Source organism: Haliotis rubra, unplaced genomic scaffold (genome assembly GCF_003918875.1).
Source record: "Haliotis rubra isolate DU_JTF1 unplaced genomic scaffold, ASM391887v1 Scf952, whole genome shotgun sequence".
Lineage (NCBI taxonomy): Eukaryota > Metazoa > Mollusca > Gastropoda > Lepetellida > Haliotidae > Haliotis > Haliotis rubra.
In genome coordinates this window covers 58,221-83,470 of record NW_025767693.1, presented here as the reverse complement: position 1 = coordinate 83,470, position 25,250 = coordinate 58,221, and the positions used below count along the sequence as shown (strand labels likewise).

The window sequence follows — 25,250 nt, the reverse complement described above, 5'->3', positions numbered from 1 at the left end:
GAATGGTAACATTATATGTAAAGTAATGTTAGGGTAGTTTGTATGTAGTTACTTTATATTTGTAAATATTTACTTATGTTATCATTGTAAACTTTGTTTGTTAGAATTTATCTTTGTATGAAACAAATGAATTACTCATCTAGATGTATTTTCTGGTAATGGGGAACATTCCTCGGTTATCCCCCTTTTACCACTTTGCCAAGAGGTGACGCCAAGCACTACGGTCCTACGAGTACTTCCGGTATTTCGAAGCTGTTCAGAGAAGTGTTTACACTGCTAAGTATAATGTTTTACTGAAGTTCGATATACTCCCTTGAGTGTTCAAACCCGCGATTGTTGGACCGTAACTACCGCAGTGCCCCAAGCGGACAAGGGGGGCGCAACTCCAGGAATGTTCCCCATTGGATAGATATAGTTTCTGATGTTGGATGTAGTTGCTAATGCCATAATTACAAGTATTATGAGTGGATATGGGTTCTTAACTTGATAAACCTATGAGCAACGATCTGCGCTATTGACTTGTGTCAACTAAGTCAGCGAGCCTAACACCCGATCCCGTTAGTCGCCTCTTACGACACGCATGGGTTACTGAATTCTAACCCTCACCAACACGGGTGAAGTATCATCGTTGTTGATAATATGTTACTAAAGCTTATAGTATTTCGTTTATATCATATTTGGAAAGATAGAATAATGTTTCCTTTGTGTATGTATTGAATGTTATAATCACGTGATCTTTGAAACATGATAATATATCTCTCTTGTTTAGCAAATGCATATATTTGTTTTGTTTTTTCCAAATCCAAACATATCAATGGTAGACTCCTGGTCTCATATATCATTAGATTGTCTTGAAGAAATATAAATGTCTGGTTAACTTATAATTTTAGCTTGGGAATGAACAAGTAACTTAATGGTTAACTTATTGTTTTAGCTTGGGAATCAACAAGTAAATTAAGGGTTAACTTATTATTTTAGCTTGGGAATCAGCAACTAACTGAAGGGTTAGCTTATTGTTTTAGCTTGGGAATCAACAAGTAAATAAGGGTTAACTTATTATTTTAGCTTGGGAATCAACAAGTAAATTAAGGGTTAACTTATTGTTTTAGCTTGAGAATCAACAAGTAAATTAAGGGTTAACTTATTGTAATAATAATAAGTTAAACCGAAATTTACTTGTCGATTCCCAAACTGAAACAAAAGGTTAACCCGAAATCTGTTCCTATATTGACTCGGTGTGAAAACAAGAAACAGCAAAGAAACGTGATACACTTAACAATTGTATTTTAAAGTTAACCAAAGTTAACAAATCTATGCAAATCACTGTGTGGGTGTTAGGTATAGAATGTTAAATCTTTAGTATATGCTATGAGGTTTTACATTATCTTCATGTTTCTGCGGTTGTTTTACCGCATCGTGCCTTTGCTGATATTCCAGCTTTGTAATAAGTTTGTAATAAGATCGCGCCATTTCTGTTTCAATTTATTGTACTGTCTAACGCTCGAATATGTATTGTGATATGCCTTTTATAGTATACCTACTCTGAAAACGTATACTGATAACAAATACTGATGTGTGATATTCAATCATATTCAATTTGCCGTTTGCTAATTATGATTGTCATATGTACTAATTACTCTTTATCAGTAATTGTATATCGATGTGTGCCATGTTCAATATGTTTATTTATAATGGGTTTTTTAATATTGGTTGTAGTTTAAAATACTTGTCCTTATAAAGATTATACAGGTAGGGGGATATTTTTACCTAATATGACAGATTACTACTCATTATCCATGTCATTATCCAAGAAAGTTATCCATTATCCAAGAAAGTTATCCATTATTCAAGAAAGTTATCCATTATCCAAGAAAGTTATCCATTATCCAAGAAAGTTATCCATCATCCAAGAAAGTTGAAAAGAAAGTTCTGGCCATTCAAACGGATCCATCACACCTTTTAAATGAATGTTATGAATTTCTGCTTTCTGGCCGCCGTTTCAAAATCATGTATTACAAAACTAATAGAACTTAAAATCATTTGTCCCATACAGCATAAAACTTCTAAATTATCCTCCAAAATTTTAATAGTGAAATCAATGATGTGGCACTAGTGATTATTATATTATGTACTTTGATTATGATTCATCATTATATTGTGAGTAGCTTGATATTGTATATACAGTCGAGCACCGTTGTCTCGATATTCATTGGACTAAGAAAAAAATATCAAATTATCCTAACTTCGAGACATCAGACCATGGCATATCATAACATATCATTATGTATGTTTTGATACGAAACTATAATCCGTTATCGGTAGTCTTTAGTCGTAACATGAGTACTTCGTAATTAAATCCTTCTTAATTAGTCCTAATTTAATAACAAACAAGTGACACCTTCAACTCAGTTAGCCCCAGTACTTGCCCATGAAAGGTAGGTGCATATCGAGTTTCGTTTCAAATACCGAGTTAAAGGGGTAATTTCGCGTGTTGGGACTATGAATTTATAACCAGATATCCAAAATATCGAGACATCCGTTTCGAGTTAAAAGAGCTTGAATAATGACAAATGATGAATGATGATTTTGACGGGACCGAGATGTTATATCGAGACAACAGAGATATCGAGTTATCAGATTTCAACACAACGGTGCTCGACGGTGTGTATATATGTATATAAATTATTTGTTGTTACATGCTTTGTATTGGGTCTTTGAATGCAAGACAAATTTCCCTTGCGGGACAATAAAGTTTATCTTATCTTATCTTATCTAATCTCAAATACTAATTATTATACAGGTATAATGGAACTTATACCTATGTGACAACTATCTACATTCATTATCCTTATAAATACGTAATATTATACAGGTAGAATGGTGTTTATATCCATGTGACAGCTACAGTGATTTTCCCTGCACATTCTTAAAATTATACAGGTGTGATGGTATTTATACCTATGTTACAGCTAACTCCTCATTATCCATGTAAATACTTACGATTATACAGGTAGGATGATATTTATACATATGTGATAGCTATATTCATTATCCATGCCAATACTTAAGATTATGCAGGTATGATGAACGAGCGAAGGGTTTAACCACTGGGAGGGTTGTAAGTGTGTGTTGTTCCGAATCGGTTTCTTGACAGGGATATCTAGGGTTCCTTTCGGGCGATCCATACATTAGTCCTCTAAATGGTCAGTCACTAATGAGGTCATGCGTGACAGGTGCCGCAATTCGTTGTGCACATGTATGGAATCCTAGAAGGGACACTGTCGCTATGTCGGGTTATCTTTTTATTCATCCAAATCATTATCAACATTATTATGGTTAATTTTGCCACATTTTGATTGTCCCTTCTAGGATTCAATTCTAGGCAAACCAGAACCACTGTGGCAGTTTACGATACACCAGGTGAAGTGAGGTGAAATGGAGTTTAACGTCGCACTTAAGAGTCAACCAGTCCTTGTTGTACCCATTAATGCCGAGCGCCAGGCAGAGACCAACAAGTACCATATTTTTACGTCTTTTGGTATGACGCGGCCGGGGATCGAACCAACGACCTTCCGCTCTCCGGGCGGACGCTCTAACCACTACACCACGGAGGTGGCCGATACACCAGGTGCTGTAAGAGAGCTTTAATCAACGCACCTGACGTTACAGACTGACAACTTACAGTGATTTATTTGAACACTCATACACATACACTTACAGATACACATACATACATACATACATACATACATACATACATACATACATACATACATACATACATACATACATACATACATACATACATACATACATACATACAATACATACATACATACATACATACATACATACATACATACATACATACATACATACATACATACATACATACATACATACATACATACATACATACGTACGTACATACGATTATGAGGCTTCAGTTTATCGGTGTCCGCGATGTCTTGTGGTTAAGGAATTTGCCTCGATTACCAGATATCCATGGAATATGTTTACAACTGCGCAAAACTCATCCACTTATGATTATGATGAGTGAATGAGTGAGTGAGAAAATTACGGCGCTTTTAGCGGACGCTTTAACCATCAGGCTGCCCAATCGCCAGATTTTCAGATTGAACTGGCTTTCTTCAAAGATTGTGTTTCTCATGGCGCAGAGCGAAAAGATTATTTTGTAAACCGGGTTACCTCCGAAGTGTTTAATGTCTTATTCAATCAGTATCTTATGCTTGCCTGAAGAACCGACGAAGGCGGGAAGGTGACAAGTGACAAATGTGGTAAGGCTCCCGGCTTTGGTTGAAAATCAAGAGAGAAAATTGTTCAGAGAAACCGATAATTGCCAATAAGGTTGTCTGGGACGGATCGGATAGTCAGGATGTCTGTTTGCGAGTAATGTCCCTCTATTCCGGCTGGTAAAGGCTCGAAGGCAGCAAGCCAGCGTGTTATAGGTGAAATGAGACTTCGGCGTTAACGCTCTAACATTAACTTTTGAACTTACATAGACGGGAAATTACTTCAGCGTCAGATCACAGGAATGACGACTACGTTTGTGAACCATCCATAGGTAGATGTGATGTTATTACCCAGTCTTAAGCATGTATATTCTTTCCTTGAAGAATTTATGACTGGCCCAATATTTTAATAGATAGTTTTCATCCATCAAAGAGAAATAGTTAAATGATGTTATGAAAAAGCGACAAAGATTATTCATATCCATAAGAAATATATATTCACGAAAATAAGAGACGATTGTGCGATCACGACTCTTTCGTGAGTATGTTTTTTTTTTACTGAAACGCCGTCTAATAGCGATGATAGAGATACATTTATGTTAATGTTCAAACAGATATATTATGACTGCTTCCTTCAACAACGTAAACGGTTCACCCAAATGTACTGACTGACTGACCTAGTTTGGTTTTACGCCGCTTTTAGCAATATTCCAGCAACATCACGGCGTGGGACACCAGAAATGGGCTTCACACATTGTGCCCATGTGGGGATTCGAACCCGTGTTTTCGGCGTGACGAGCCAACTCTTTAACCATTAGGCTACCCCACCACCCCTCACCCAAATGAAAATATTACTCTCAGTATGAATCGCAACGAAACAACCCGTGAAGGTCCGGGTTAGAATGAACCTTCAGTAACCCATGCTTGTCGTAAGAGACGACTAACGGGGTGGTCAGGCTCGCAGACTTGGTTGACACATGTCATCGGTTCCCAATTGCGTAGATCGATGCTCATGCCGTTGATCACTGGTATGTCTGGTCCAGACTCGATTATTTATAGACCGCCGCCATATAGCTGGAATATTGCTGAGTGTGGCGTTAAACTAAACTCACTCACTCACTCAACGAAACCTATTTAGCATGTCGACTTCTCCCTTATAAGTAGAAAGTAATAACCTTGTTTTGGTGCAATAGCTTCAGACTTACAGTTTGATGTGGCAGCCAAACAATTACCCATATGATGAACGTATGTGTATATTCTGCTCTGCAAGGGCTATATTGAAGATGAAAGACATGTACTGCTAATATGCAAGTGAGACGGGAATGGTTTCCAAATTATTTGATTAATCCACCAACAGCTGAAGCATTTATGAGACTGATGCCGGGTGACAATATCCATAACAAAAAATGTTTGAGGGTGATGGTTGTATACAATTACAGCTTTTGCAGTCGGGATCAATAGTACTAAAGTTTTGAGAATTATATAGTCCTGATGGTAACGTTCTCCCCGTTTGTTGGTACTTGTTGGCAAGTCTTATGATGGTGGAATGATGGCAACCAAATCGTCTGGCAATAATCATGCTTGATGTGCCAACCTGCAACATGCCCAGCGCCCGTTCTCGTTCCTCTGGTGACAATCTTGGCATTGCAAAAAAACTTTACATGCGGAGGTACAACTAAAATGAGAACGGTTTTTTGCCGACGGTCATTTATACCCCTAATCAGCATGTTTTACGCATGCAATTTGTGCTTTTCGTGTGTGTTGTGCATGAATTTTGTGATGTGTCCCATGATGTGTTCGGGCAATCCGTGTTTTACTGTACAGCATTATTTATTGTCTTTTGTGTTATTAACAACATTTCCAACGTTCATTTTCACTCTCAAATCATTCCTATTACCATGTTTCAAAATATACAGGTGGTGAGTTTTAAATGATGTTCAGTATATTCGATATTTTCATGACATAAAATTCATTTATTCAACAAGGAGATAAAAATTTTCTTCAGAGTTTGAAAGTCTGCAAAAAAGCAATCAGAAATGTGCAAACAATATTTTCATTTTCTTTGTTTTTTATGAAAATCATGGCTTGAACTCCGAATATGCGTCATCTTACAAAGTGAAAATTTACTTAGGAAATAAACTGGAGTTACTTCCTTTATCGTGTTGGCCTTGACATTGACATTTCACAGCAATAAAGAGCAATGTTGTAGATCTAAAGAATATTTGTATTGCAACAAGTATGTCTATTCATTACCGATAAATTGATAACATAAACTAAAGAGTTTAACTCATACGAGGGGCTGCCCAAAGTTGTCGGCCCCACCTAGAAAATTGTGCTGTTTTTAAGTTTTATTTTTATACATATTAAGTGCCAACCTCAAGCAAATTGCTTATGCCATGTTTCAGCCTCACGATCCCACAACGCCATGTGACCATTTTCTTCCATCTATCCATGACCATCTGTTGCCCGTGGAATTGGTCATTCAGCTTCCAGACAGTTGTACCATATTGCAGCTCAATAGTTTGCTCTCAGGATGTAACATCTGCGGTTCAAAAGCAAATTTGTCTTAAGAGTAAGCATTTATTGCCTGACATGCTGAGAAATATTTGTTTTACTTCTCTCACAAATCTACAACCGTAAGGCTTCCAGTCACATGCGGGGCGATGGGGTAGCCTAGTGGTTAAAGCTTGCGCTCGTCACGCCCAAGACCTGCGTTCGATTCCCCACATGTGTACAATGTGTGAAGCCCATTTCTGGTGTTTCCCACGGTGATCTTGCTGATATATTGCTGTAAAGCTTCATATTTAGATAGCATTGAAGGCTTGTCTAACCTTTTAAGCAACAATCATGTGTACGTAGCCCGAGCTTTGTTATAATGGTAGCTTCGGGTCATGTGATATGTCTTTGTCCAGGTGTCCTCTTTCCTCTTTGTCCTTGACACTCTAGAAGATCCGGATTACTGTTCGTCTTCCGAAACCCCTGCTTCTTGAAAAAGGCCAATAGGCTAATGGTTGTGTTTCCTAAAGACACGCACTATCATTCACAATTCAAACTATTATAAGTTAGTCTCATTATTTCATCATATTCCCATTCCCATTCGAGCTGGTCAGCTCGAATCCAAGCAAATATCCATCTTTTACATCCAGCGTGTATTTCGAATCACTGACTGAGTTAAGTTTTACGCCGCTTTTAGCAATTTTCCAGCAATATCACGGCGGGGGACACCAGAAATGGGCTTAACACATTGTGCCCAGTATTTTGAATCAACCCTGTGCACTTAAAAGAACCCATGAATCCGTTGGTAAATGACCAGATGGTGGCCACATAAATACGTGCAAACACCAAGTTGCGGGTACAGCAGCGTGCAGTAAACGTGGACAAAGTACTTTGACTCTGTGTCCTAGTCCATCCAACTGTGAATGAATACTTAGCAAGGATGGGAAAGCCCCATCAATTTGGTGCTCCTAGGGGCTGCACGAGTTGTATGGTCCCCAGGGAGCTGAGATTGAAAATACGATGTGCGTTGAGATTGACATCCAATGATCGAGGGAAAAAAATACCAGCGCCTTGAGCATGTACTAGTTGCGTGGATATGTGCGCTATGTAAATATCCTGTAATAAAAAAATATCCTATAATAATAAAATAATACAGAGCACATTTGAGCATGCATGTGGGATGGACTATAGTGTTATATAAATACCCATATAATATAACATATAATAATACTAATCATAATGCAGCCCATGAAGATCCTTGCTAGATTGATCTTCAGTAACCCATGCTTATCGTATGAGACGACTAACAGGATCGGGTGGTCAGGCTCGCTGACTTGGGTGCCCACATGTCATCGTATCCCAATTGCGTAGATCGATGCTCATGGTGTGAACACTAGATTGTCTGGTCCAGAATCGATTATTTACAGACCCCTGTCATAGCTGGAATATTGCTGAGTGCGGCGTTAAACAACAAAGCAGCAATCTAATATTGCAACCATTTTATGTTACATTCTGCATTATTTATGTACGGATCCTCATTTAATCATTATCCAGGTGAGTACACGTTTTGATAACACCATACATCCTGGATTTCGGATTGAATAACATCCCGTTCAGAGAAGGATCGATGTTCTTGGCGATATCTGAGTAAATGACATCTCAACTCTTCATCGTGTCTGATAATGGTAATGCGTAAAGTTTTTGATTGCACTGATTCGAGACACAAGATTTATATTATTACCGGTGTCACATTGTTAGGAATCTTGAATCTTAATTATTAGGCACGCTATCATCGTGCTGGAATATTGCTAAAAGCGGCGTAAAACCAAGCTCACTCACTCACTCTTAGTATAGTAGTGGAATCGGGGGTAAGCCAAAAGTTTGTTCGGAAAAATCCGAAAGTATCATGAGATATCCTTGTACCTTTTCACAATAAATGTATCAATTTTTTTCTGTAGATATAGCATGTGTGCATGTGTGCTGTCTTATCTCTTATCTCGTATAAACCTCAACCCTCCCACAATATCTTTATGCGCTTTTCCTTTCAGGCCACAATGAGGTGATTTAATGCCGATCCCAGAATACGTTTTTGATCGAACGCGCGTGCTAGCGTAAATGTCCTGAATGGCCTTATCTTGTCAAGTGGTATTTCTGTACATACTTTAAATGCAGTATTCAGGGTAAACATGTGACACGCAGACAGGCAGGCGCACACACACAAACACGTGACACGCAGTCAGACAGGCGCACACACACAAACATGTGACACGCAGACAGGCAGGCGAGCTCTCGCTCGCGCGCACACACACACACAGAGGGAGAGAGATAAACTGATCAACCCTTTCATTCTGTTAAAGCGTTTAATATGTACTTGATTGTGACATTTTATTTTTTGCATGAAATTGAAAAACCTCTTACTTCTCTGCGTCATATTGTTTCCTCAAACGTTATCATAGTATTGCACGGAAATCTAAAATAGAATATTGATGTAATGTCATAAATGGTGTATTTTAATATATTTCAGCAGAGGTTATCAATATTTAGAACTGTGCTGTATTGCATGCAATTATTGGCATTCTGCCAATGAACTACTTAATGGGTGGTGGTGTAGCACAGTGGTTAAAGCGTTCGCTCGTCACGCCGAAGACCCGGGTTCGATTCCCCACATGGGTACAATGTGTGAAGCCCATTTCTGGTGACCCCGCCTTGATATTGCTGGAATGTTGCTAAAAGCGGTGTAAAACCAAACTGACTCACTATACACTACTATAAATACTTACATTGCCACACAACTCCACAATCTCACAAGGAAACTTGTGTTCAGACAAATCAACAATTGACGAAAAGATTTGTATGAAAATGCCCAGACGTGAATTCAGGATAAATGCGACACATTATATGTTGGCTGTTTCTTACAAAGAGAGTGGATTTCATTCAAAGCTGTAACCTGACACGTATTCGGTACAAAGGTAGTACAGTCATTGTGAGCTGGTCCATGGCGACACACCAGCTCTATCGAAAATTGACAAAACACATTTGTAACGTGGTTAAACAGAATTGCTTTCACACAAAGAACGTGGATTATCTATTTTTGTTCCTGATGTGTTTTGTACAGAGTAAACAGACAGCTTTTCCAACGTTGTTTAAAGCATTATATCTATATGAAAGCATACTTTACGCTCCGACATGTTGCCATGCTAAGCTGCACCCAAACATGAAAAATACTATTGCTACAAAACTAAATAACTAAAATAACATAAATGTCCGCTCCGAAACATTTTTGAAAATGGTTCATTTAAAATAACATGTAACTGAAGAAAGGAAGAGCACAAATAAGAAAGTACAATGTAGTTATTGTATATATTCTACAAATGGTTCAGGTTTGTTATCTTTAATGATTCACGAGGGTAGAAAAACCTTCATTGTCCTTTATGTAACTTTGGAATAGAAAATGAAATTAATTTTGCACTGATATGTCCTTGTTATCACGAATTAAGGTAGAAATATATACCAGACCATTTACTAGCATAACAACCCCTGTATTCTTATATCTTTGTTCAACTGACTTAGTATATAAAGCATGCATTAGCAAATACAAATCTTATAAAACGAATGGCATACCCTTAAATATCTATTTGAATATAGAATGTTGCTATATCACTGTAACTCTCATGTATATTGGAGGCATTTCATACAATAAACATCTTATGAGTGTGTGAGTGAGTGAATATTGTTCTACGCCGCTTCTTGTACCAAATGTGAGGAATAGAACCCGGGTCTTCGGCGTGCCGAGCGAACGATTCAACCTCTGGGCTAAAAACGCAAGAACCCCCCCAAAACAAACATTAAACAACAAAAAAACAACAGCAACAAACAAACAAAAACCAACCAACAAACAGACATTGGTACACGTCCAGGGAGAGACCTTCTACACCAGTTACATTCATTCAATATTAAGCATCTTCTTGAGAAGTTTGTGGAACTCGGATGGGATTTATGCTTGAAATATACTGGACAAAATAAGTTAGGGATATTGGTATTTTTATGATTTATATTTTATCAGTGTGTCAATGAATATATAGATCATTATTCATAATTTCAAGATTTGCATATATCTCTAACTATTGTTGTCCAGTATATTTAGTAACCGATGCAGTCAACCGCACTCAAACTCAGAACGTTTCAGCCCCCGTTTTACGTACATGGGCGACCACAATATTTATCTGTTGAAGTGAAGAGACTTTCTCTCGCATAAAATGAAATATTGCGCAGTCATTTAACATCTTGTTTACGCGATAACTAAAGATTTCACTGCGGTTAACATTATGCAATTTTGATTGTACCCGTCGAGCAACATTCAAGCTGCATGACTCAATGGTTATATTCAGTACAGCATAAACTTACGACAACGCAAATATGTGGGCTGTCATGCTCATGTGACGAACAAATGCTTTAAGCATCTTTTACAGCTCTGAATAGACACGACACAGTGACAACAGTCAGTAGTCTTGGCGCAAACTGTTTGTATTGATACTTCTGATTGTGTAACACAGATGTCACGCCCAGAAATGTGTCAACAGCTATGAACATTCCCTATCGCCAGTCAAGACATACAGAAGGAAGTTGTATAGATCAATCCCACTACATGTACTCCTCAATAGTATCAACACAAGGACTGGGTACGCACGCAATTTTCCTGGAAGGAGCTGCGGTAATGCTGTGACAGGTATCGGCTGTGGTCACAGAGAGAACTCTGAATTTCAAACAGTATGTATCATTTGTTTGTTTTGATTGTTTTTCCTATTCACAATTCTTTAACACATGTTGACCCCTTGGGTTTTACAGGTGCTTGTTGACACATGACAGTTTTATCAGACAAATTATAGGTAGTTTCACAAAAGGTCAAGTTATCCCTAAGTTTTTGGTTTGGTTGTTTTAATGCCCCACTCAGCAATATTCCAGCTATTCCGGCGGTCTGTAAATAATCAAGACTGGACCAGACAATCCAGTGATCAAAATTATGAACATCGATCCATGCTATTTGGATACCATCACATGTGTCAACCAAGTCAGCGGGCCTGACCACCCGAACCAGTTACTCGCCTCTTATGACAAGATTCTAACCCGGATCTTCATGGGTACATTCTCAGTGAACTTGGCGCCGCTTTCGTCGATGAGGTAGGGGCTCGCCACCCCTTCCTTGCGATGATGTTATATTACAACGGACAATTTTTAAATGTCCATTTTGAAATTAAACTTCGCTTCATTAGAAACGATAGCTGACGTAAAAGATAATAACTTTAATTCTGAAACTATGAAGGACGTAGCTGCCATGGAATCTCACTATTACTGTAAAAAGAAACAGGTAGGAGGGGTCGTCTCAAAAGAAAATCCAGGGCGGGTGTCGCAGACGGTGGTTGGGGTCGGGCTGGGGGATAGAGATATAAACTGAGATAAGATAATCCTTTAGGGGATTTAAACTGGGAAGCAAACGGCGTGTCATAACAATTTACAAATAATATCCAGTCCTGTCGATCTTCGGGTGGTCATGCCACCTATATATTTTGAGACATTTAATACGATGGCTGATTTAAGCTTTTCCATGGGTATCATACCCTTTTACGTATCTCCACATAAACTTTTAGATCAATAGATGAGACATATTCAACACACATGAAAAAACATAAAATATCATTGAGATGACCCCTTGTGCCTGTAGGCAGGACGTGCATTTCATGCCAGGTGAGACGAGGGCCCCTCGTGGTTTTTTTCTATTTCCGACAGTACTTTAGTACTTAAAATCCAATCGACTGGAACAGGTTGTGTAATGGACGGGTAGTCAAACTGGTTTACTCTCATTCTGCCTACATCTCATTCTACAGACCTAATAAAAGTGTAGGCAGAATGAGAAAAATCAGGCCACCCCTAATTTAGAAATGAACTTGCCCATGACAATAACAAAACACAATCTTCATTGCATTTATATTTTATGTATAGTAGATAACATGCTATATATGAAATATAGACATGTACACCAGAAATCATATTGATTGTAATGACATCATCATCATCATCATCACCATCATCATGATCATCATCATCAATCTACAATTTCAAGAGATGACCAGAGGCATCTAAAAACTAAAGCTTTGTCCTTCGACCTTGATGAAGGGCCTCCTCATATGGTTTTGCATGGCTCGTACCTCTAACTGCACCGCATATTGTGCGTAAGGCATCTGGGAGTAGTCATTATGGGAATGAACCGACTAATGCCAGAGTCCAAAAATTATATATTGCAATCAACAGCAGGTGTTGGCAAAGTGATGAGATCCCTTCCCCCAGGTTCATTCCCATCATGACTACTCCCAGTACTAAATAAACACAAACTTCTATACAGATTGATATAGTATGTTCCAGTTTATTTAGACCACTACACTTCTAGTCCTTAAACAATCATTTAGAAGCCAACATTTATTAAATAGGAAGCAGCTTCAGCAAACATGAAACCGACAATTTCGCCACATCGATATCTGGTCTTCAGTGTGTGGAGTTGAGTCTGCATATCTTGATACTTCTACTTGCACTTTAGTTGTCTGCCTGTGGCCTGGGGTTGGATGATTGAAGTTTCATTCTTGGCCTACTTGGTCTTGATGACACTGATGAACTTGTACAGATTAAGATGGGGTGTCTTGATGGCGTTGTCGAGTTTATGGTGCCACCCATCAAGATGGTGTGTTGTACGGGGACCCTGGGTGTCAAAGTGGTTCCATGTCTGGCGACCTTCTTTCTTCTTTCTTTATGTCCACTTTATGTCCACCTATACTATATATACAGGCTATAACTCAGAGCGTTAATCCCTTGTAACAACATCACACTTTTGACTTTTGGTAAGGCGGGAAAAGGGGAAATTGGATTTTAGGCTAGGCGGGAGGACACCCTTTACACATTCGAAGGGGTATGAGAAACGTATTTATTCCATTCAAAGGGAAAGAAAGAAAAGGATGGGCAAACAAGCTTATATTAATGCTACACCAGAATACATGTGGAGGTTCACATTTATGCGTAATGTTGTAAATAATAGTTATCTATAATGACAAGTTATCTCTGGATAATAACAATCTTAGATAGCAACAATTTATCTTAGTTTTGTTTAATGTCCAGTTGATACAAATTGGAAAATAATAGAAGCTACAAATCTTTTATGAATCAAATCGTTTTGATGAACTGACTGTAGAATATCCATATTCATAAATCCATATTCGTCAGATTATTATCATCTAGCACATCCCGCAGGGAGAAACCTTTCGCATAGAAATATGATTCGTATCGAATGCTATTAAATTTAGGACACATAAAAAAATAAAGGAATACATCCTCATAATCTTGTGAGATGGAACAAGAAGCATTACCTGAAATGAAACTATTATATTTATCACTGTTTACGTCACTGCATCCCAACCTAAGGCGGCGGTATGTTATTTGGCGTAAATATACTCATTCATGTGATCATGACATAATTAGTCGTTGATATAAATTAAGAATAGTAACGGTCCAGTGTATTATTTGACAGAATCGACTACCAAAACTTAGATCGAACATTGTTTGCATTAACTTGTGGTGTGGTCATTCCCCATCACTCTTTAGTTACTGTCTAATTAAGCGAATCTACTGCTACACACAAAAAACAAAACAAAAACAAAACAAAACAAGAGTGAATATCCATACAACTTCAATGAGCTCTTCTTTGTCAGACAAATAATGATGAAGGCATTATGTGACTCGTATTGACTGAAAAAAAGCATCTCGCGATACCTTTTGAGTCTTAAAGCAGCTTTAATGAATGAAAAACGATTTATGTATGACAATGATGTCTTTTCAATTACATTTGAAATGTTTCGTCCCATATGAACAGCACTCCCACCAACCAATACGCCCATAACCAGGTTTACTGTAACATAAAGCTTGCACGTTGTAATAACTGAATACAAGACAGAAATTCAATTAAAATTGAAAGTTTCTCCATGACGGACAGGCTTCATGTACAAAAAGGCAACATAAAGTGTATCGAGTTTGTTTTTACATCATTGAATTTTAATTTAATTGATTTTAATTTGATTTCTTGTTAAAATATATTTGTGAACGTAGGGTGGCCTCTGAGTCGGATCTGTAAGCAGTGTTTCTGTTCTACGATATATTCATTTCAAGGTAATTCTGTAAGGCTAATGTCGAAGAGATACACGCATGTTTTGTGTTTCATTTCATGTCTGTCTGAAACAATATTTAAGTGATTCAAATAGTTTGCTTAAGAACATCATAGTGTCCGAACTGAGGACTGGGAATTGTAAGAAAAAACAACATGTTTCAGACATTTGAAGCAAGTTGTCACCCACTTAAAATACAAAATAACCTCACAGGTCTGATGATTTTATAAATGCTTACTACCATATTTGGTTTTCTTTGAAATGGTTTTGTGGTATGAATTTAACAAGGTGCTTTCATAATTTGCAGGTGTGGATAATGAACCATCTCATTTTAAAATCCATGAAAGTTCTTGATGGACAATGACAGAAGCTGGTCGTGAAATTGTATACAGACGAGATCCAGACATACCAATATCAGGTAAAACAAATCACTACTGATCGTGACGTCACCACCTTCGTTAGGGCAATGCTGCACATGCCATCATATACCATCACTGAAGAATAACTCGTCATAATTGTGTCAAATAATATTTATAGAGCAATGCACACTTCATGCGGCCAATACACTGGTTTTCACAATCCTTCGAATCTTTGACACTGTGGGATTGTTCCTTTGTTCCGTTCTGGCATTAGTTATACTGTTGAACAAAGAAGTTATACTCGAAAATAACGTACGATTTCCAAAACTGTAAAACATATAAATTCTTTTTTATAGTTGTGTAATAAAAATGAACAAATCTGGAGCTCGTTACAAGCCAAGGACCATAGGGCTTTATGCTACACCAGATTTTTCATCAATGCTCCATATTTGGGGATTAATAGTCATACAGTTTGTGAGCACAGCGCCTCAGTGAGTTACATTTGCCTAGGACAACAGGACTACGAGGTTTCTTCTGCGCAAACGCAGACTCATTGCATCGACACTGATGGGTCTGTTGTCAGTCCCAATGGTCTGGCATGCTGTTTCCGTCGCTCTGGGGAAGCGATCCTGCAGATCTGTTGGTCTTGACGTTGTAATGTTACTGAATGTCGCCCACTGCGCTGACGGTCTTGGATGCTGTTAGTGACCTGATACCACTCCTGCAGTCGGTAGCTTGTCCTAACATGAGCATTGAAATGATTGGCTACCCTCCGTGCAGTCTGGCCAGCTTGCAATTGTCCCAAGACTTGGTTCCTCTGATCTCTTTTAAGTCGTGCCATGGCAAAATGATTTCAAGCGAGTTTGGGACTCGTTTTCAGTGATAGGGTTGTCACGATATGCACGTGCATTTTCATTTTCACGAATGTCATACGGAACCTTTTACCACGTCTGCCTTTTTAGGTGCATTTGGTCGGTATGCTTTTTCATCAGAAAACACACTGATGTTGGTAATAACTGTCAATTTGGATTGAAAAACATGTTAACCAAAGGATACAATCATTATAAAAACGCCACTAAGAACACACTCTTGCATTTGGTTTTGTGGTTCAGTATATATATCTGCTCTCTTGACCGTTATTATATATAGTAGTATTTCAGTTGCACTATATCAAACGTTTATAACTTCCCAATGTACCTGTTCAAGTTCGTGCATTGAACCCTGCCCCTTTCTTTGTTTATATAGAGTGAAATGCTTCTCGACTATAAAACATATCTGAGTAAGGTGATGAAATTTATAATTTGCATCATTTTCATGCAGTTAATACTGTTAATCTCAATCTTGATCCTTGTAACCTACGTCCTCAAACCTTAGACGTGGACTGTGTGAGCCAAGCAGTTTGTTGTAGCCAGTTCCAAGGCGACAAGACTTTCAGGAGGGTGGGAGGTGCCATACTAATTATTGGCTGACACGTTTACTATGTGTACATGTACATTACAGTAAAACGCTAATTGTAAATGACATCCGTTTGGTAGGCTGGTATTGGGCATTGCTGTGGCTACTATTTTCGAGACACTGAACTATATAGCAATCTTTTCTTGTTTCTTTTCCAAACATGTATGTGGCGAAACATGCGCATACACGAAGACGAGAGCATGAAGTGAAAAAAACGTTACCAACAGGCAGAAACCGCATTATCAGTGGTTCGAGTTGTGCAGGGAGCTAACTCTAAATACAGTTTGGAGTGATGACGTTTAGTTTTGTATTTGGGAAAAATATGGCGCTAACAAAGCGATGTACGGTATCGTCCGTCACTATATTCATCATTAAAATGCTCAGGTTATTCTGTTTAGAAGACCATTTCCATCAACACGAATAGCATTATGGTGCTTTACAATGTTTAGGCATGTTTGTCATTATTACCGCAGTTTCCTCCCTAAGGGATTGTGTCGACTGCATTTAAGCTCTCGTATTGAGAGGGCCCCTCTCAGAAGACACGTCCAAGGTTTCTCCGATATGCTATTGATGCCTTGCGGTAGCGAAATTGCAAGTTGCAAGACATCCACAGAGGCCTCACCGGGATACGAACTCACATTTTCGAGTTGTGCTGCTCTACAATATAAGACTGATCCCACAGTCACCTGTGACTTGAGCCACCGCAGCTCCGATAGCTAGATGTTAAATCATAGTAATCTATACACGGATGTCCGTCTCTCTCTCTCTCGCTCACTGTGTGTACGGTGATCGATAAGTGAATCGCAGAGCTACACTGAGCTGGGAAGCAACTTGTAATTCTTCTCTGACGAATGGTCTGACTGGCCCGTCTCTGAGATAATACAGATTGGGTTCACCATCTCGGATATCGACTCGGTCAATGCTGTAGGTTTTCAGCGACCATATTAATTCCGTTGAACGCTTTCTGCTATCTCCCTCGTGTTCACCCGGCTGTTACAAATACCCCAAGCTGATCCTGTCCAGTAGCTGTTTCTCTATTTTGGCATGAGGTGGTCCGGACGATTCGATGGTGACGGATTTCATTTTGATGGCTTCGACTGGTCTCTTGCCCATGAGTTGGGATTGATCAAATCTTGGGAGTACTGGTGGAGGAATAGCCGCTCAGCCAAGGCACGATTAAATCTCTTATCCATGGCTTGGCTTTGATGCGCTCCAGCTGTAACCTGGCTGATTTCGACTTTGTGCTTGGCTAACAGCTGCGATACGGCTCCCATGAACTCGCGTCCCAGGAACTCGTGACTTCGGACGAGTCTTTCATCATTAATGGTTCAGGCTCTTTGAAGCGACTGGTGACATCCACAATGGTCAGGGCATACTTGTTAATTCTCGTCTTGGCGAACTTGTTACTTCAACGTCTTGTTTATTCTCAGACTATATATCGCGTGCTTCTCACTTCTCAGCATGTTCATTTGGTGTTTGAAGGTCCGTTTCTAGAACAGGGCCTTTCGCCTTTCTGATTTTGTCGTCATCGGCTTTCTTGATGAATACATTTTGGGTCTCAGGCCTACATATTCTGCGATTGGCGTGCCTGCACATTCGTCCTTCATCTTTCCGAGCACCTTTTTGTTGACTTGGCTGTGCAGCGGATGGTCTTTGGGATAATCGCTCGTGGTGTACAGGTGCATATGTTTCGCCATGTCCTCGTACACGTCCTTGGTGTGGGTTTCCATCAGCAGTAAATCCGTGTCCGTGTACAGCACCTCGCACTGATTGCTGTACTCCGTTTTGCGTTCGTTCTAGAAAAAGTCATACATTAGGTGTTTTAACAAGTCCAGGATGCACATCCCCACGTAAACAGGCTGGTTGAATTTGATGTGGCTTTTGTTCATGTGCTGCGCCACCAAGTCGTCGGAGAATATTATGCTTCGGTTGAATGCCGGGCTGGCTATCAGCTTCCTGATTTTTTCTTCCTTGTGAGCTCGGACCAGTTTCACGTCAACTCGCCTTCGCAGGTTTTGCCGAAAACCGAGTTGTTCATGAGTTTGTACAGATTTTTTTCGATATCGCTGGTGGCCAGTTTTAGCAGATCCGTGTTCATTCAGATGTACGGCTCCATCCACTGCCGTTGATCGAAATGTAGCACTCGGTGTATTTTCGTCAGCTTCATTCCCAATGATGTGTACAGCTGCAGGTTTCTGTAGTGCACGATGTACTTCTTGTTCATCAAGTTGGGTGGGCATAATGTGTGAAGCCCATTTCTGGTGTCCCCCGCCGTGATGTTGCTGGAATATTGCTAAAAGCGGCGTAAAACCAAACTCAGTCAGTCAGTCATCAAGTTGGGCACGAGTTTTTGCATGTCGGCCAGTTTGCCTTTTTCGCCAAGCAAGTGTCGCTGGTAGTTGGGCACAGCCAGTCTCGGTTCAACGTCAACATCTCGGGAGCCAGCAGGTAGGATAGTCCAAGTAGACTTCGAGCATGTAGCTGACGTTCGAACCTGGAGGATGCTCGCGATGTCGCCGATCATGCCGACGTCGCACCACTCGAAACCACAGGTTGTTGGCGTCGAGGTAGAGTATGTGTTTGGTGGATTTGCTCAAATCGTAGCCATCCACGTGCTTCTTGTTGGCTTTGGCGTAGCGCCTGGTGGATATCAAAATCCTGCCTCTGAAACCTTTCTGGACGAACAGGTGCATGTCGTAGTTAGTCAGCAGTTCCAATTCCACACCGGTCTTTTTCAAAAAGGCATCGCAGGAGAGACTGGGACTGTTGCAGTACCAAGCAGGATCCAGGCTGTATTGTTTCAGGTAGGTTTTTCTGAACGTTTCAAAGACGTCGGCTAGCAGATGCAAGTCCGTTTTCAAGTAGAGATCGTGGTAGTCGCCCAAAGTCTTGCAGCCGACTTTATCCCACACGTTTGTTGCATGTGAGTAATCATTCTCAATGATGACCGAGTCGGTCAAGTGACTGTAAAAGTGGTCCATGGGAGGTAATCGCGTTTCATCAGATCTCGACCAGTCGTCCAGGTACTCGTACGGATAAACACCCTTTCTCAGCAGCAGAGACCGAGACGCCTCGGCGGTGTATCGACTGCACATGGCATCCAAACTCTACAATAGCCTGCACTCAGTCTTGATTGAGTTGAATAGAACACCTTCGGGATGAGATTCAAAGAAGACTGAACTGCTGCTAGACTCGATCAGGCATTTCACAGAGTATGGAGCCTAAGTGCTTATGGTCTTCATCAACCGGCTAATTCATTCCATGTACAGACGACACAATGCTTCCATTGATGACCATAGAGGCCACACACAATACTGATTTTGGGATATTTTAATGGTACCATTTTTGGTGATTTTGTTTGTGTGAACTCTAAATGTGATTCCCGAAAATGTGTTAACCATAATTGACAAGTTTGGACTCAATCCTCCGTTTTGATTGTTAATTAGAGTGAATTAAAATGTGTGCTTTAAGAAACCGCTATCGACGCGACATTTCTTTTGTGGTTCTGTATAGTTGAAAAGGACATTTAACTATATATTAAAGTAGGTAGTGGCAAGTGCAAGACGGGTCATTTGCCAAATCAAACCTTGAATGGCACCATAAATTGTGTTCCTTTATCTTGAGTTTGTTGACACTGATTAACAAAGCACCCTAAATCTGTTTTAAAACAAATGTTTGTGTTTGAACAATTTTTGTTTTTGGTCTGGATGTATTTGTCTTCTCAGCGACACAATACAAAACTCGTACAGATTGCAGAGAAAGATTGTTCTCAAATCCCTACATTGACTGTAAGCTCCTCTGCATTGTCTATAAGTGTTTACACAGAATACATCCCAGCCAGAACTCTTCATTCCCAGAATAAGTTCCTGTGAACAGACCCCAAGATCTGCTTAACTTCATTCGGCAAGCGATCTTTCCGACGTGCAGCTCAATGTCTGTGGAATTCTCTACCAGTCAACATTAAACTTTCCCACAAGTTTCAAATCTCACTTGAAATTCAATCTTTTCAAGAGCAACTGTTACTAACTCTTCAAACCCACCATGTGTTTTTATTGTAGTGCATCTATAGAGGTAGATTAAAAAATAGTATGCAGCAGAAATGTTCGCGTGATCCTTGCACAGTCAGGCTATTTAGGCTCATCATCAGCTCAGGGCCCTAGCCCCCTCTACACGTAGCCCAGAGAGCGATTGTGACTTCTCCCTTGTCAAACACACTAAGAACTTTCTGGAGAATAGGAAGGCTCCCCAAGAATGCAGCCTTCTGCATTACCCAAAGTGTCAGAAGGGCTGTGCTCCCGGTGGAGAACCCGCGGACTCTTCTGATCTGCACCAAGGCATCAGGAGGTTCCACACCAAGGGCACTGAGAACAATGGGGAGCCTGACGACATTGTACTTGGAATGCAAGCGAGAAATTCCAAAGGCGAGGTCTGCACATTTAGCATGCTTTTCCTGAATCTTACCTCGTTGGGACAGAAAATTCAATAGCATGGATAAATTGCATTGGCTATATCAAAAAGGAGACGGTAGTAGAAGCAATGAGCCATGCCATTATGTTGTTAAAGATATGATGTTTGATGAAGGGCAACCACTGACAAGGTCTTGGGCAGTCTCAGTTAATTCATTGCAAAGTCAACGGTTCATATTGTTATTTTCTTTAAGAATCACATTTTGGCGATTACATGTGGGAAGTGACTGATCCTGAGCAGCAAAAAGAAAACCCTCATTTTCACACTTAGGACCAGTTGACTTCATCGGGCGGAGGAATCATTTGGATTGCTATTCAAAATCATCTTCGACTTTGTGATTCTGTGATAAAACAGCTATGGAATTTTATATTTCATAATTAGCCTTGACATGCTTCACCATAAACATGTGCAAAAGTACACGATATCATTCTATCATGAAGAGCCTCCACAATAATAAAATCCCTACATCCTGAATTAACTGATATATTTAAACGATTAAAATAGGAATGAAGGTGGTGTGCTTGTGTAACAGGCAAAACCGGTCAAAAGGCGTTTTTTTCCAATCAAATACTCCAAAAGAATGAGATAGGACTGACACAGCGAAAGTGTTGGTGGCTTGGACAGGATCAGCAATATTGCAGCAATTCCCATTGGTCATGATCAAGCTTGCAAGAAAATGAGTATTGAAATAATGTCTTCAACGCCATGTAGATTTGGTTTCAGGGTATTTACAAGTTATCTCGCTTGACAATTCCCTCATGTGGATGTTCAGCTTTCCTAAGAAAATACATGAAAATCAAGGGTGGGTAATTTGCGGTGGTAGAACAAGGTACTGGATCCAGCATATATACTACTGGAGCAGATAACTGAACTGAGAATCGTTCACTTCCGGAAACAAGCACCAAAACTGGCACACATACTCCTTGGGGATTACTCTTTTGATACTTTGATACTTTTACTTCTTTCAGCTAAAAAATCAAGATGGCCGCCATTGAATATAAAAAAAATATTGTTTTTCGCAATAAAATCGCAGAGACCTGTCCTATTTGAACGATCTTGGCCTCAAATCATACATTTCTGACTATGTAGAATCCGAATTTTGAACCTTGGACTCATTCACTGGCTTCCTTGTACGTTCTATTAGTCCCAAAACCCTAACATTCTGCGAAATAAGAGGTTCGTGTTACGTCTGACTCTGCTAAAATGCATGGTAATTTATATGGCAGTTGTGTTTGAGGTTTTGTATGTGTAGCATCTTTCTGTGGAAGGCTTCCAAGCTGGACATGACACGAAGTGTGAGGGTGTGGGGTGGGTGTTGAGACATTTGGACGTTGAGAGACTTGCAGTGGTTGGTATAGAGTAGTAGCTCAACTGACCGGATGTCAGCGCACAACCAGGGCACACTGGTGGCACCGTTGTTATGAAACTCTGCATGGGGTTCAGTATCAGATAAATAATTAGCTTAGTATAGCTAAATAATCAGTTTAGTGTCCTAAATGCTATCTAATTAGCCCCGCATCAGTTAGCTAGTGTGGTTTAACATAGATGTTTAATTAGATTGCCTCGCCTGAACTGACAGGGTGTGGTAGAGCCGAGCCAAGGGTAACGGGGCTTTACATTGCTTTGCATGTCGATACCTGGTTGGTGTACAGATCGCTTGGGACTTAAATGATACTGGATGAACGATTGGGCAAGGTGTAGGTCACATATTTTATCCCCGAACCTAGTCATATCCCATACCATATTGTGCGTGAATGTGATCAAGGTGGTAAACGGATAACCCCTCGGCCTTGATTCACTAAATACATATAAATATTATATTGTGATACCCGGATAACTATTCACCAACACGTCTAAATTCCGGACTGACTGGAGCAAGTGTTGTCTTTGCCAGATGAAGAAGAAGAATATGTGAAGAGCTCAAGTCACCAAGTGTTCAACAACCACAAGAACATGAAGGCTACACTGTGATCGCGAAATAGCATTCCCTTCTTTCACGCAATTAATGAGATGCCGATTGTTCTGGATCCAGCCTGACTTGATGATGGTGGTGGCATTGAAGAAACTCTTAGGAGGAGCAAGGCGCAATATCACCATAGTTGTTACCTTGTGTTCAACGACACAAAACTTCAGAGAGCCAGAAAAAGAAGAGCAGAGAGTGCTAAGCCAGTAGAATGCCAGACCAAGCTGCGTAGAACCAGCCGCAAGGTCAGGCGTGCTTAATAAGTGACAAAGAAGACCCATCCTGACATTTAGCGGGGAAATGAATGTGCCCAAACTTAATATGATGGAAAACTTCTTGCAAGATACAGCGGTGGAGATACTATTGCACAGGAGCTAAAATACCATTTTGCTTCTGACTTGCAGACATAGTACATCTGTATGCCCGGCGCCTAGAACAGATGGGTGTTGATGCACCTGCTGTCAACTCCACAAGACTGGCAGAAACCCTGCTGTCACAAATACCTGAGCTGGAAGCTCACAAACAGGGAAGGGGTGTTCTTCTGGTTTTCCAGAAAGATGTGGGCTTTTGTCAGAAGCTTCTGACTATTGTAGTGAAGCTCTTATCCTTGGCAAAGCAACTAACATCTTGAGAAGACATATGCTGCACCACAAGTCCATATTTGACGGAACTTTCCATGAGGTGTGCACTCTTCTTCAGTTTGTGACAGGCTTGAACACGGAGCAGATATCAAATGTCCACTGAGGTTTGGTGCATCAAAGACAGACCTAACAATTGCTCAGCTGCTTCAGTACAACTCCTACGCAAGGTTCAAAGAAAGAGCAGCAACTCACAGACACTCCAAAGACAAAGAAACCCCATTCCCAGTCTACACAAAGACCAGAAAGAGAACGTTGGTGGAAATGCTAAACGAGCATGAAATCAGCATGTCATGCATACGGCAGGGGGCTAGAGATATATGCACAGCTGGGAGATATAGTCAACAAGTACGTGGAAAATGGGGTGGTCTGTCCACCAGTCCTGCAAAAAGGGCTGTTCACCACTTCAGCCATGGACAACATACACCACAATCCCACTGCAATGACAGCGACAACTTCTTTCCATGGAACCAGCATCTCTGGTTTCCAGCACCCAGCCAAAGAAAACAAAGATGAAGAGCATGGACAACTGAAGTTTGGAGAGGAGAAAGTGAAGACTGTTCCAGAACTTCCGGACTCTTTCACCAATGTCCGACCCGCCTTCTTCACCAAGAAACCCTCTCCTTCCCAGAATGGTGTGACATACCCAGACACCAGTCTATTAAGGCCACAACTGGCAATGGAGTATGCGTGGCTGGAGAAGGTCACTGTGACAGATGGGCCAGTGGATGTGACTTGGTCAGCCCACCATGCTTCACAGAAAAGAGGAAAACCATTTGATGTCAGCATTACTTCACTTTTGCCTCTGCTGTGAAACCAGGCCCACTCATTTGCTACAGTCAGGCATGTTATGGACATGATCAAGGAGATAGTGGCATTTCTGAACCCCGGGCAGGTGCCAGTCATTGCTGCTGACTAGCCAATATATGCAGTAGCCAAGTAAATCTATTGGCTCTGGCTGAAATCTACGGTGAGGACAAGTTAGTTATAATGCCATCCAGGCGGCAAGACAGTAAGTGTAAGCCTACTGCGTACATGTCCATCCAATAATATGTCGTCACTTTTTACCCTAATTATAATTCCGGGACTGATATTGTACAAGGAAGCTAGAGAGTAGAAACATTGTTCACAATTCGGATTCTATTAGTAAAAAAATGTATGCTTTGACACCAAGACCATTCAAATACGACAAATCTTTGCGACTTTATTGTGAAATGCAATATTTATGTATATCCAGTGGCGGCCATCTTGAAGGGTAACTGATGCATCCAGCCATTTAAGCCGTGGTGAACCACCCAGTGTGCATGCAGTGCATGCTCTTTTGTGAAATGCAACCCTTCATGTGACCACAATTTCGTGTGCCAACACAATTTTCTGGTGATCAGAAAAACTACAGAGTTTCACATATTAATTTCCAC

At 40.2% G+C, this 25,250-nt stretch overlaps 1 protein-coding gene across 1 annotated transcript in view; it reads left to right on the top strand.

Annotated features, from left to right (window-relative positions):
• Nucleotides 1-25,250, top strand: part of LOC124264963 — a 164,096-nt gene that overhangs the window by 99,588 nt on the left and 39,258 nt on the right. The window lies entirely within an intron of this gene.